We start from the raw sequence: 1,993 nt of genomic DNA on the forward strand, positions 1-1,993 counted from the left end.
AGCAGCTCCCCGGGCCGGCTGAGAGCTGCCCCTGGCAGGCAGCAGAGTCCCTGCCCAGCACAGCGCCCTGGGCTGCAGGACCCTGCTCTGCCCCACAGCCCTGTGAGTCTGTGGCTGCAGGGCAGGGCAGCTCCTGGAGGCATCTCTGAGCGCTCTCCAAGGTGCCAACAGATGAAAACATGGTCTAAGTCACAGGGATACGTTTTACCAAGGCCTGTAGTGGCAGAACACAGGGCAATGGCTTTAAATTGAAATAGGGGAGCTTTATGTTGGATAAAATAAAGAAATACTTATCAATTGGGCTGGCAAGAACTGCAACAGAAGAGGATGTCCCATCCCTGGATTTGTCCAAGGTCAGGAACTTTGAGCAGCCAGAATTAGTGAAGACGTCACTCTCCATGTCCAGGGATTTGGACCACATGAGCTTTTATGTCCCTTCCAAGCCAAACCATTCTTGATTCTTTGAGTCCCAAACTCCTTCTCCAAAGAATTTCTATTGCTAGGACATGAATTACTGTGTTTTTGGAGAAGCCATTGTAAACTCAGAAGGTAAAAAATCAATTCAAATAAAGTTCCAACACCTCTGTGTGAGAGCTTCACCAAGTGGGTCAATGGCAGAGCCTCCCAGGATGACTTTGCCAGTTGAAGATGGGGGTCTGATACTTATGATGAGCAACAAGAAAGCACACTTGGGGACTGTGCAAGACTTGTTGTGGGATCTGTGATGCAACTAAAAAAACCAGGATTACTTACAGGGATGTTAAAGGTATTGTCAGTCACATGAATCACAACACCAGGTGCGGCCAAGAAGGCATCTGAGTGAGAGGGACACACCACGGCTGAGTCATTAAGCCAGTCAGTAAGAGTTAGTAGACATAGTGAATTCCTCCTAGAACAGTGTCTTCCCTATGGGACATCCGGGCAGGGCTTGCTCTGCTCAGCATTCCCTACCTCCTCCCAGGATTCTAGCCTCTGCATCTGCAGAATCGGATTGCAGACCGGCTCCACTCAGGATAAGGTTCCATCAAAGGGGCTGGAAGCCAGCAGGGTCCTGTGGGAGACAGAACACAAGCACAGCCCTTCCCCATACTGAGCACTCAATAGGACCTTGTCATGAGGTGTCTTCTTGTGGGTTTTCATTCAATACTTGTTGATTCAAATTCAAAAAACTGAGGGTAAATACAACTTTGTCTACTTGGGGTATCACATTCCCCTTTTTTTGTTTTAAAAGAATGGTTTTTAATCCAGAGCACACATTTCTTGCACCTGAGATAGGCACAAGTGATAAGACCACATTTATGGTTTTTTGGTTTTCTGTCTTTTTTTTTCTTTTTTTTCTTTCCTTTCTTTTTTTTCCTGTCTTTTTTTCTTCTTTCTCCTTTTTTCCCCCATTTTTTTCTTTATCTTCTTTTGTCTTTCTTTCCTGGTTTTTCTTTCTTTTTTTTCTCTTTTTTCCCTCTTTTTTCTTCCCTTTTTTTTTCTTTTTTTTTTCCCGTTGTTTTCTATCAGTTGTATTTTCAAGGAAGATTTAAACACATATCAGAACAATCTCCATGTACATATCTTATGAAAACAGATAATCTGCCATTGTTCCAGGTTAGTGAGGATTCCCAACATCACAAACACTGAGATACCAAGGGTGGAAGCCAAGCAACTTTATCCTGTCCCTTGCCAAAGCGTTCAGTCCACACCCAGCCCTGGATTTCTGGAAAGCTGCTGGGTGGGAGCAGCGGATGGAGCTGGTGCTTGGCAGGAGGGGCAGGCAGGCTGTGCACCTTCCGTTAGAGGCACTTCAATTATCCAGGAGATCCAATGGTTCCAGGGCTGTGTGTCCATTCTTCAGGCATCCAGCCCTGGGGTGGCCCCTGCATGGCCGCAGCCAAAAGCAGCCCCGTTTCCCAAAAGTGCCATGAGGAAGGACAGGGGTGGAAAACCCCCACCAGAGGTAAATGAACACCATTAAAGGCAGGAGAGAGAATCCCCACCAGAGGGA

This window comes from Manacus vitellinus, unplaced genomic scaffold, assembly GCF_001715985.3.
Source record: "Manacus vitellinus isolate BGI_N305 unplaced genomic scaffold, ASM171598v3 scaffold_144_pilon, whole genome shotgun sequence".
Lineage (NCBI taxonomy): Eukaryota > Metazoa > Chordata > Aves > Passeriformes > Pipridae > Manacus > Manacus vitellinus.